Below are 12,330 nucleotides of genomic sequence, written 5' to 3' on the forward strand. Positions count from 1 at the left end.
TCACTGAAATCCTCACAAATTTATACATTCGTTAAGTATAAACAAGCCAAGAAAACAGGAATCAGACTGCCCGCTTGCTCAAATCCACCTCATTGTTCCCCTGCCGTGCCGTGTGGAGTGTAATCCTTTATACTCGATGTGTAATTCTCTTTTAACTTTGACTGTCTCAGTGCTTTCACTCTGGCTCTTTATCATCTCTCATACAACCCCCCCCTTCCCAGTGCCAACACCCACCACCTGTGCGCTCAGGTCCAGCCCCGCTCCACCGGCGGCGCCTGGCCCACCGCCGACGCCACCGCAGATGGGAGGCGAAAGAGGAGACATAACAGGTATGAGCTTTGAAATGGTAAGAAGCTGTTTATGGTGCAGCACAGATGAAAGTGAGCCACGAGGAGATGCACAAGTCCGAGGGGTGGGTGTTTGAGGAAAGGGAAAAGGGAGGATAAGAGGGTAGCGGGCTCTTTTTTTCGGCAGCGACACCTCGCTTACACGACTGCCACCATTACCTGGAAGAATTTACGGTTTTGCCGCCGCCTCCTTATCTCTCTTCCTCTATCACTCTTCTGATTAAAGGACAAAAATATGAAGCAGGGTTCATGTGGAGGTAAAAACGAGGGGAATCTTTAAATGCCATGTTCAGCATAAATCTATATTCTTCTCACTTTATGCCTCCATCATCATTATGCATGAGAGTGTGTACTTATGTGCATTATGTATCTGTGAGAAGCAAAAAGCAGTTGCCTCCTTCTCTTTCCCAACACCGCATTGCTACAATCTGTTACACCGCACTAACCAATTTCCCCTTGGGGATCATTAAAGTTTCATCTTACTGTACCTTATTAGGGATCCTCAATTACAAGAGTGCTGAAGTAATATCACTCCGTAGTGATGTTTGGTGTACGTATTGATTTTAATGAGCCACAAAGTATCAGTATACTTTTAAGGGGGATTTCAAGGTTTCTGCTTTGAGGTTATTTGCCTCTATCCTGATTTGGTTAAAATGTCCCCATGTGCAACACAAATAATTTACGTTGTTTAGAGCATTGGCCATGAAAAGTATTGGAGTTCAACTGAATTCAAGAACTTTATGCTGTTATTAAGAGTAAATCCCAACTCACCTGGTCCAGACAGCTGGGCTGGCCCAGTACCGTGACATCAAAGCACTGCTCAGAGCAAACACAGACGGGAAGCTGTGGGAAAATAAAAGCTTAACATGAGAAAAAAAAAAAAAAGGCCTTACAGCGAGCAAAAGCAAGTTGTGTGTGGAGAAAACATGAATAATGGATAGCAAGAAGAAATCATGCAGATGAGAACAAATAGCAGACTCCCACTAAGAGCTGCATGACAACAGACAATATGACACACATAAATGAAGAAGGTCTTTCTGTGAATGTGTCGGCACGTATGCGTGCACGCGCGTTAATGTGCACCAAACGGAGGAACCATCTCCTGATGTGCTTGACAGTAATGAGGTAGAGGCAGAGTGCTGGATTTGAGGAGCAAAGCCTGCGAGCAACAGACAGGCAAGCCGAGCATGTCGAATCACCCTTATGTGGGACAAAATCATTATGTCACCACAGACTAATCTAGCAGCCGCAAACTGCAATTGGTCTTTTGGCAAAACGAGGGTCAGTGGCAGATGGGTATAGATGCTGGAACTGTGCAGGTAGCTGCTGGCCACACAAACACAATGACTGAAACCCGCTAACCTCATTTACACCCATTTCTGTTTGGCTCCTGAGGGCTTAACCTAAGTACATTTAGACCAGGCTAGGGGAGACCTTGGCTTCAGCGGCTCTGGTCACTGGGGGGGTCACTAGCAGCTGTCGCAGTGTGCGCATCAAGCGTTAAAAATGCTCAAATGCTGCAGAAGTCAAGGAAATGGAAACAACGTCAGTACAAGAAAAGCAAGGCCTACAGCAGTATTTTTGTAATTCAGATACCGAAATGGAGGCAAAGAAAGTGGGGGGGGAAAGGCCTGTGCTGGAAGGAAATAAGGAAAATAATAATTTTGTCAGTATATTGCCAATAAACTTATGAATTCAAGCACTTAACTACCTTACTCACTTCTTTCTGAAGTGCCAGTTATGAGAAAGGAAAAACATTTGTTTGACAGCGTGATATTTTCATGCAGACATTATCAGCAGAAATTGTCTTTTCAAATTTTCATCAACAGTTTCATCAAACTAAACAGTTTGACAAAACTTATTAGATGAAAATTGCACCTTTGCTGCCGAAGAAACACAAGAGCTCTGAACAGTTTCATTTTGTTATTGTCAAATAACTTTGCGCGCTAGTTAGAATTAATGAAGGACCAATTTGGCAGCAACATAAATGGATAACTGAAATCAATACATTAGTAAAAAAGAAGGGTTCTTCTTGGCTGGGCTCAATATTCAGTCTCGGAATCTGGAATTACGGCAAAGACAAAATTGATTTTAGGGTGCAAAATACTTTGACAGACTCTGAGCTTTTTGATGACTTGGGTTTGAATTATCAAAGTTAAGACATTTAATACTGAAGTATGTGATCTCAGCGTGATAACATAACATCCCAAAATGTACAGCTGTTTTGTAATTCATGTATGTTCCAAACTGCAAGGTAGGGGAGGGAACATCAAAATAAACTGCTCAACTAGTGATATTACTACGTTACAGACACAAATAAATACATCCTAATACAATCCTTTTTGACGATAAATGGTGAGGACATTTTAGCATTACGTTGGTCATTGTGTGGATATTTTTTTGTCCACCTAGCGCCTTAGTTGTGTGGTGGAATCCAGCATAGAGTAATTGAGTTATGAGTACAATGTATGAGCCGCTTTTACTTAATTTAAGTGTTTAAATTTGATACCCTGGAATTTGGATAATGGATTCCTGCATTTGTTTGGCAGCTAGATCAGCCGATCACTGGTCAAAAACACAGTATATCCATTGCTTTGTTACTATAAAGCAAAATGTGCTCAAATTCACAAAAGCTTTGGGCTTCATCTTTGCACGTGATGATCCACTTGCGTTTCAGTGACACAAAGTCTGGCCCCTAGATTACACATTAGCATCGTAATCTTGTTGCAGTGATTGTGAAAATGATACGTTGTAAAGTCTGTAGCTAATCCCATTCTATCGTTTTCTTTATTGGTTACTTGCATACTTTTTACAAGCCATTCCAGATAATTATTCAGAATGATTTTAAACAAAAGATGTATTTGGGTGTACTGTACATGGCCATAACAACTCTGTATCAGTCCATGCTGCCTAATTGAGACTGATGAGGAACCCAGAGATAAGTTCCCTAATAGGATCTGCCACCATGTTGTATTGTGAATTGATTTCCACACAGGAAGGCGTTGGAGTTGAGGGGAAATGAAGATGGATTTTTAAAGTAATATTTGTACTGCGAAACAAATGCTGCTGCCTTTTATTGATATTTTTTTATTTAAAACATCATCTACAGAATGCGAAGAGGTTACAGCAATGTTATGTCAAAGACGTCTGTGTAGTGTGTTGCAGAGATATCGGCTGATCTGCGCATGCTTACTGACTTGCCCTGGCATGACCTGGCCCCAATACCACTTCACCTCGAGAAGCGATAGTAAGTCACATCCAGTCTGCCCTCAGTCCAATCAACAGTTTTCATTCCCAACCTGTCAAATACAGCAGCTCATATTCAACCTCTGCCACTCCAGATACCGCTCTAGGGCCAGAAATGGACGTTTCAGTGACGGCGCATCACTTTCCACTCGCTGTATGCATAGTGTCTTTTCAAAGTAAACTTCTTACAGGGGAGGGAAACAGCGGCCTCGAGTCCTGTGTTTGTTTGACCCTCCCATCCAGTATATACTGCTTCAGTTGACACTGACTAATGACGCAGAAGGGTTTACAGTGGAGTTACTGCGTTGGTGCGTCAGCACTGACCAAGCGGGTTGGGAGTCAGACCAGGTTTGCTCAACAAAGAAGAAGAGCTGCCCCAAGGGCTTGTCAATCACATTGATTGTACAGCGTCTGTTTGCAATTTATTGGATAAAATCCAAAATGGCAGAGACGAGAAAACGACTTGTGTTTTTATTTCGTCCTCCCTGGGAGGGCAAGGGTAGGCGGCGGCAGATATGGGAGATATATTTTTAGTTTAGCTTGAATTTAGCCAGTGGTGCAAACCTCAGCAACGGGGACCTGATCCCGGGGGGACTGCCCTGACTCCCTGCCAGATCAGCAAATCAGCAATGGGGTTTGGTCCCTACTGAACCTGGACTACTCCTGGCAGGGTGGGCCGGGAGAAGGTGCAGTGTGTTTTCTTGTTTCTGTCACTTTGGATTTAATCCAATAATGTAACTATCAAAGTAGCAGTTGGCTTTTTTATGATAGATTGTATGGACTCAGTATTCAAGGTGAAATTCAGGCCCCCATTGCTTTGGAGCATGGGGCCAGATCTTACACAGCGCTCCTTTAAATTCAGCTCGAGTCACACAGGTGCTACGGTGGACTGACGTGCCTCACCCCTGTATGATGAAAGCATTAAACACACACTCAACTTCCCTCCTTGGCAGCCTGAGGACAATCTTTCTCACACACCCCCAAAAAACAAAAAAATCGTTACATAACACTGAAGCCAGAGCTAGAGATCTAACAGGGAAGGGGTGGGGATCGGGGGGGATCCTCAATATTTAACACCTCTCATCCCACATTCACTTTGACTCAGACCAAGCAATAGCCTTCTGATCTCCCCCATCAAAGCTCACTCCCAACAGTCACCTCACATCTCCCTCTATCTCCGAGTCTAATCGGCACTGATTGGCTTATGAAAACCCTAATCATTGAAAATTGCTTTTAATGTGATGCCGGTATGTGTGGGTTCTGAATTACTTTAAACTGACGAGCGAGCGCAGGAGGGTTTTTCTGTTCCTACTTGACTTGAAGTAGCTGTGTAGAGTCACTCTATATAGATGTGGTTTTGAACGCTAATGAGACAGAGCAGACTCCTCTGCTCTACGGGGAAACGGGCTGCCAAATCCCTGATGTGAAAAAATACTACAATATTCCTATTATAACCCTACAGGGAGATAGTTAGCCAATAGAATGCATATGGTACTTCAACCTTGAATTTCAATGTGTGCTTGAGTGTTTTTTTATTTTCATTTTCTATGGCATCATATAGAGATTAAGCTTTGTCTATACCTGTGTTAGTTGATAGTGAGCAAGTGACCTCATCCTTCTTTCATTTCCATTCCTAGTCCTATAATAATGCTATAAGATAGCTACTTATAATGTGTCCTTGCACTCAACCGTGACCTGAGGACCTTATCTTACGTGATTGCATTTTAATGTCTCATAGTAGCATGTAATATTGATAATATATTTCAGCTATTTGATAGTGGATTTCCCTAATCATGGTTAACATTTTAAGCAGCCCTGAGGCACAGTAGACGGCAAAGTCAGTCAGTCTTTTGGTCCAACAACTATTGGATGGATAACCATGAACTTTTGTACATACAGAGGAAGAAAAGGTATTCAGGGGACACGTTAGCATTTCGCTCAAACATTTTGCCTATTTACAGCCTGATACAGGCTGCCGCTTACTGCATAATGTGCCCATGGCACTCCAGTTTGATCTTATGACCTTTACTTGTATAGTGCCATTTTAATGTCTTATTGTATCTTTTAATACAGATAAAATTCTTAGTGCCCCATGCTTAGACGCAGATCCTCACATCCCCACAGTGACTATACTTTTATACTTCCATCATTTTTTATCTCCCATGAAAACCACTTTAGTATTGCTGTTCCCATATACTGTGTGGGTTTATATTGGCCTGACCCTATTAAGGTTTTTCTCCTATGATAACACAAAATTAATTATGCTATAGTTATTTTCCTTTCATCACTAATCCTTCCACCAGTGTTGCTGATGATAATTTACCACGGAATGTTGTGTGGAAAACTGTTGCTCTGTTAAAACAGAAGACAAAATCATGGGGCAGGAGGTGCCCGAAACAGATGGCTGTTCCCTCTACATAAGTAAATTGCACATAAATTCAATTCAGTTCCCCCGGCACGCGTGTGTGTGTGTGTGTGTGTGTGTGTGTGTGTGTGTGTGTGTGTGTGTGTGCGTGTATGCGCGCACACAAGAAAGAGAGTAAGGAGAGAGAGAGAAAATGTACCTCTGTTCATTTTATAGCTTATATGCAGCAGGGACATTTTTTTTTTTGGCACAACTGAATTCAGTTATATTGAATGTGTCTTTATCACATCACTGCCAATAAAGCTAATCCCAATTCTGTTTAACTATTGGCATTCATTACCGATACTGTAGGATATTGGTTTCTGTCTTGTCACTCCAACATATTTGAATTGAATAGTGATTGATAAGGCGAGCTGACGAGCAGAGAGAGAGAGAGAGAAAGAGAGAGAGAGAGAGAGAGAGAGAGAGAGAGAGAGAGAGAGCCTATCCGGAGGAAGGAGCAACTAGCGAAGAAGCCTTAGCAGTTATACTTGCCAAAGCGGCTCAGCCAGCAATGTATATTTAAATTCATAATTTGGAGCCACCGTCGCTCTATCGCGTCTGTGTCGCGCTGTACACGCGGTCGGGAATGGATTTTCTTTAACGTAACTTAACGGCGGCAGCAGCAGCAGCTGCTTTTTTTTTTTTTTTTTTTTTTTGGACCGGCGTTTTTCGTCGCCTCCTCGCAGCGGATTTACAAAGCCTCTCCCGAGCCAGCGCTGATATTCAGCACCCTGGACAGAGACTAAGCGTTTCAGTACCCAGGACAGCGACTAAGCGTCTCAACACTCTGGACGGCGACTAAGCGTTTCAGCACCCTGGACAGAGACTAACCGTCCACTGGAGGTAAGCCAGCAGAGTTTAACAACAGCTCTTATTTTTATCTCCTGTGTCTTCATGTTCGTCGGATACAGCGGGGTACGAGAAGAAAAAAAAAATCACTCTTCCACAATTTGTTGAACGTGCTACGACTAGTCGCGACGCTGCTTAGGAGAGAGACATAGAGCTACAAGGCAGACATTACAGATTGGAATAAGTCTAGGTAAGGGTATTGGTTGAAATCATACAAAAATAAATACATGTTAAAATCAGTTCAGCCTAGTTTGTTAGCCTCCAAGTTTGAAGGGGAATGTCATCGTTTTGTCACTTTCTACCGGTCTAGTTTGTGACTCTTCCCGCTGCTCTGTCGCTTTGCAACCGAGGCTACTAATAGTGAATTCATGTGGTGTGCTGTGACACGGGAGGCTAAAGTAAAATCGCTTAACATTATTATTAATGGTACTAATATTATTATTAGTTGCAGCCCATAAAGCAGCTTCCGTTCGCCGTCAGTTTTATTTAAGGCAGCCGTTTATTTATTTTATATATTTATTTATTTTTTGACGAGTCAGCGCGTGCCCAGGCAGCAGCGGCTCGTGCCTCCTCCTGTCTATACGCGGAAAATCAGCCCATCCATGTTCTGGACTGGAGCCCCCACGACACAAACACACGCACGCGCGCGCGCGCACACGCGATACAGCCAGGAGCAAGGAGTCACTAAGAAAACATTTAACATCCACGACCCCCGCGTGCTTCCTCACCACACCGATATTTCACACTGAATATATCTAATAATGAGCTCGAGACAGGCGCGCCTCCCGTTTAAACCTATACATTTATATTACATAACATGTATTCTGCTATTAATCCAGCGTGATTTACTAGTGGGCATGCTTTGAGTTCAGTTTTTATTTTTATTTATTTTTTATTTTGTTGCTCAATGACACAACAGCAAAACATGGCTACTGCATGGATCCTCTTTAAGTTTTTTTTTTTGGCCCCTGCCAATTGAGCCCACTTTGAAGTTTATAATATTTAGAAACACTGGTTTGATAAATATCTATAGGTATTTGACAAAATACTTTATCGAGCATCTTGGCAATCATCAGTCATAACTAGAGATCAGATGATGAGTCCTCTAATCATGAATCCTTAGAAAACAAATGGGCAACTTTTTTCAACAATCAAATCATTGTTTAAGTCATTTTTCAAGCACCAATGCTTTAATTCCATCTTAATCATTTTGAATATTTGCTGCTTTTATTTGTCTTGATAGTTATTAAACTGGAAACTCTAATGGGAATTTTCACAATTTTTCACTATTCCATAAACCAAACAATCGCTAAATTAAAAAAAATCAGCCTCTTAATCACTAATGAAAGTAATAATTGATCATATTCAAAGCACTAATGTCTCAAGTGTTTGGAACTACTGTCACATTCAAGGATTTATCTATTCTACAACCTTTTAATACCAGCTGTACATGAGCTGTTGCTCGGATTAAACATGTGACCTTTTGGTTACCAGACGACTGCTTGAAAATGATGTGGCCACCCGGCTTCCGCTTCCCCGCCCGCACCATGTATCACTTGAACTGTCTGCTGCAGCTCTTTTGCACAAAGAAATTAATTCTCAGAACGTAAAGGAAGGAAAATGCCCATGTCAGGCCTGCTTTGAATAAGAGGTGACCCCATGCTTTTTGCCTGCGGCGCATTAAAAGGCTCTGATAGCCCTTAACACACACACTCACACATCAACATACACACACGCTGACTGTATAAGCCCACAGTGGTGTAAGCCCCGGTTTTTAAAGCCTTGATTTTAATGATGTTCATTAGGATTTTGATTGCACTGAATGTGTGATAACTCTCGGCACGGCGTTAACTGTGTCTGATGTGTCGGCTCAGGCTGTGAGTGACAAGAATTTAGTGGAAGAAATCAAGTATGAATCAGCGGAGATGTTGCCACAGGGCTTGACTCCAGTGTCCCCACAAGAAAGGAAGCACTTTTTAATATGCCAGTTTTGCCTCTGGGTTATTAAGCTGCGGACACTTGTGTATAGAAATTGCTGGTCTATATCATGGGGAAGATGAACGAAATGCAAATTAATCTTCCATGCTCAATTTATTATCCAATAAACAGACCATGAATTTGAATTTGAAAAGTGGCCCTACAGAGGCAGGCCACACAATTGCCTGTTACCTCTCTCTTTGTCTAGTTACAAATGAAACTCCCAGGGTAAGACACTGAATTCACGGCATTTATCTGGAGGCGCTTCTCAAACCATAAAAGCCTGGGCCACTTTAACAGGCGTTTGCAACCCAGGGGGGTTACCTCTCTCATTGAAAAGCATGGCACAGCATACAACCTCAGGGTCAGCAGTTACCAGACCTCGCTGGGATCCAGGACACAGCAGGTTTGGCTCCGCTGTAGATTTTTTACATTACACAGATTGCAGTGTTTGCTGTTCATGAACACTTTACATGCCCATTGCACAGTGGTACGTGTTCTGGTATGCTTGGAATTCCATTTATAGATCTCCTTAAATTCATGGCCCTGCTAGAAAAGCAATTAAATTCAATATTGCTATAAATACATGACGGGCTGGTCTGAAAGCCAGAGAGCAGGCCGAGGCAGTGAACGCCCACTCACCATCCTCGCTCCACGAAACCCCCTTCCCCAATCATCCCAGGCCTCTGAAAACCCTGCCCCCTCCCCTTGCTGCATACTGAATTGTGGTCAATTTGAATGATCAACAGAGACTCTGGGAAGCAATGGCTGTCACAGAGAATATTGGGTCGCAACGAGCCACACCAATAAAAAAAAATAATAATAATCTGTGTGTCCCGAATAGTCAATGTGATGTTTCACTCCCTTGTGTGTTTCTATAGCTCCCTTTGGCAATAGCTAAACATGAGAGAAATGAGAGTGCTCCGTCTTTGCTGTTCTGGGCTCTAGTCTGGGAAAGGTTGTGCCATGCTACGCTAAGCTGTATGGTTCTGTGCTGTGCTGGGCTTTCGCTCTATGTCATTAGCACAAACGCAGCTGCTGTTGCATCCGATGCAGTAAGCACTCGGCTCATCTCATCGGTTCTCAGCCACTGGTTTACCACTTGAGAATCACTGTGCTTCGGAGGGCTATAATCTCACTGACATAATGGGGTCCACTCCAATCAATAGTCAAATGGCACGGCAGATCAATAACGACCATACTGTACAATACCGTGGCCCGGGAGTGGCAGAGGGGGAAAAGCAGCCGACAGTGATCACGTTTAAACTCTGGAAACTCTTTGAAAATATACTCCTTAATTATGGATCAAAAATACCAACCTTGTTAACGAGCCATGTATTATGGATTGCTGCATGATCTATGCTAATGTAAGCACAGCAGTAGGGGGAAAAACTGGCACCACTTTGCTTGCTTGCCTCTCTCTCTCTCTCTAATCACTACACATGCAAATACACACACAAACATAAAGTATCTGCACCCAGAAGCTCATAAGTAAAGGCCAAAATGGACATTAAAGTTTACGTACTTAACAGTGTAAATCCTAACTGTAAATATCCATGATTGGTGAAGAAACCGTTTCACTCTTTCTAGATGTGAATGGCATTACATTTACACATTTTAAATAGTTATTAATATACCCCTCCTTCTGCTACATACATCTGTATAGAGGTTTTCAAAATCAGGCAAAGAAAAGTTGGGTTCACAAATCTAACCTGTTCAATTATCGGTTTGTTAGAGTCCCCTGAGGTGCCAGAAAATGTATTGGCATTTTAAGTGTTAATTAAGCTTTTTGTCCAAAAGAGCCCTATGAAAAAAAACAGTATTTTATACATAACAAGGCGAGGCAGACAGAAAACTGTTCTGCAGTTTTATCTGAGAGATAACTCGAGTTTTTCCACATCTAGAATAAAGGCCCTTAAATTATCGAGCGGTTTGAAATGTCTGCAGCATCCTAAGATAAAAGCATGCAATGCAGTAGTATAATGGCTTTGGAGAGAATACAAATGGGAAAGGTAACTAGGTAAGGGTCACAGCTAGAGCTCAGTCACTGCTGTTATTCCAACAGAGAAGCAAATTGCCCTGAGTGGAAGATAAGACATTCATCTTTCTGTCAGCACCACACTGTTACATGGTAAGAACCAACGTATGATTAGATCGAGCTTTAAACCTAAAATAGCAGTTTCTCTGTTGGAGGATCTCATAAAGCAGTTTCAATACGTAACATTTATAAATCACAAAATGTCAAATCTGACAGTGATGCTAGAGGAGACAACTAATTTTCCCATGTGCATTTTGACTAATCGTTGCCAGTGTTGAGTAAGATGAGTAGGTGTGACAATATCACAACATTCTGCACCATCTGCATGGTGATTAAACAAATGTTCCTTATCACCACTTTGACTGTGGGAATATTCTTGCTGCCTCATTTGCACACACAGACCCATCCCCACGTACACCTCCATCTTACATCGACCCCTATACACCGGCAAACACACACACACACACATTGGAAACCACACTTTAAACTGAGCATAGCTGTGCGCGCACACAGCAGTGAAATATTGGAACCATTGCAGCCCTTCAGGCATGCCGTTATCAGGGATACAGAACTGATGGGAAATCAATCAGCTCAAGTTGAGTGGCCTGGCCTGTGGTGAAGAGAAGCGCCTTTTCCAGATGCATGCCTTGATGTCTGCTGCTCACCGTTCTAACCACTGAACCAAAACATATTTGCATTTACTGTATGTGTGTGTGTGTGTGTGTGTGTGTGTGTGTGTGTGTGTGTGTGTGTGTGTGTGTGTGTGTGTATGCAGGAATGTATGCACGTACAATATGTACTCTATCTTTTTCCATTTTTATCTAGCAATGAGATAGTTGACATGCCGATATACCAGCCCCAGAAAGGCCACACTTTCTTACCAATTTACTACATGAAGGGCCCTCTACCTCCTGCATTCACTCTAAATGTTGGCACTGTTGGGGATTGTTAAATGGGGTTATTGTCCGAGACTGTCTGCACCTGAAAAAAGATGGCATTGGACATTTGTTTCAATGCTCAAAATGGTACGTTATATCTTGTGGTGATGTTGGGGCTAGAAATTGCGGTTTTCATCCCATCTCCTATAGCTGATAGTGGTTTGTTCTCACCATGACCTGCAATATTTATCCAACGTTAACCATTTCTTTTTAAACTAGGGCCAGATTACTTTTGCCAGGGTTTTATAAGTAAACTCCACCAAGATTGTTTAAAACCCAGAAACAATACCAAGTACATGAACTCCGCGTCCTCATTGGTGGCTATCTGCTTCTGTATTTGCTCAGCTCAGTGTGAAGTGTGCAGTGCAGTGTGAAGGCAAACAGTAAACAGATCTGTTACATCTCTATGTCGATCTCATCTCTTATTCATGGGTTTTATTGTTGCTCTGCAGCTGTGTATATGTGCTATGATGTGCAATGGTTAGGAGCTTTGGCCGAACCCGAAATCATGCACAAGGGCAAGGTTGT

General features: G+C 42.4%; 1 protein-coding gene across 1 annotated transcript in view; it reads left to right on the top strand.

The window, feature by feature from the left end:
* Positions 1-6,509: 6,509 nt before the first annotated feature.
* tmem121ab (transmembrane protein 121Ab) overlaps positions 6,510-12,330 on the top strand; it is a 36,952-nt gene continuing 31,131 nt past the window's right edge. Inside the window, exon 1 of the mRNA XM_084030316.1 lies at positions 6,510-6,843. The gene's annotated coding sequence lies outside the window, so the exon portion shown is untranslated. The remainder of the gene's footprint in view (positions 6,844-12,330) is intronic.

Source organism: Eutrigla gurnardus, assembly GCF_963514095.1.
Source record: "Eutrigla gurnardus genome assembly, chromosome: 16".
NCBI lineage: Eukaryota > Metazoa > Chordata > Actinopteri > Perciformes > Triglidae > Eutrigla > Eutrigla gurnardus.